The sequence below is a fragment of the Protomyctophum bolini genome (genome assembly GCF_963924005.1).
Source record: "Protomyctophum bolini genome assembly, chromosome: 1".
In the NCBI taxonomy this organism is placed as follows: domain Eukaryota; kingdom Metazoa; phylum Chordata; class Actinopteri; order Myctophiformes; family Myctophidae; genus Protomyctophum; species Protomyctophum bolini.
Genome location: NC_137862.1, coordinates 54,489,579 through 54,490,202, shown reverse-complemented (window position 1 = coordinate 54,490,202; position 624 = coordinate 54,489,579).

The following is a 624-nucleotide window of genomic DNA, read 5'->3' as shown; positions in this document are numbered from 1 at the left end:
TATGAACATTAAATACAACAGGGACTTGTTAAACATTAACTGTAATCACTCAGTGATTTTTTTCCTCCTTTTTTTCACAACCACTTGAACCCTATAGACCTGCTGTATTAAGTGTTACATGTTCTAGGGTTAACGTTCGGTCGAAAACAGCAAAATCTACAAGCTCAATAATATATTTCGGGGGAGATGTTTAGGGTGGAGCAAAAAGGAAATAAAAAACAGGAGGGGGGCCTTTCTTTAGTATATACAATTAGTGTAGAGGCCGGCCCCCTGGCCTAGGGAATATGGTCAACTCCAGAGACAGAAGGCTGCCCCCCCCCCAACACACACTGTCTCACACACACACACACACACTGTAGGCACACACCTGTTAAACATTAACAGTATAATATTCAGGCTGTTGTTTTTTTTAAACTGTACTAGTTAGCATGGCTGCTACAATGCTAGTAGCCTATAGTTAGGGCTGCCACCAGAGTTGAGTACATCTGGTACCTGCATGGATAATACTTTATCATGAGCGTGAGCATATATATTTTTTTATGTATAGCCTATATGTATTGCATTTCTTAATTTAACCTCAATTAGATTTTTTTTTTTTTTTTTTTTTTTTACTTCCAGTTGAAT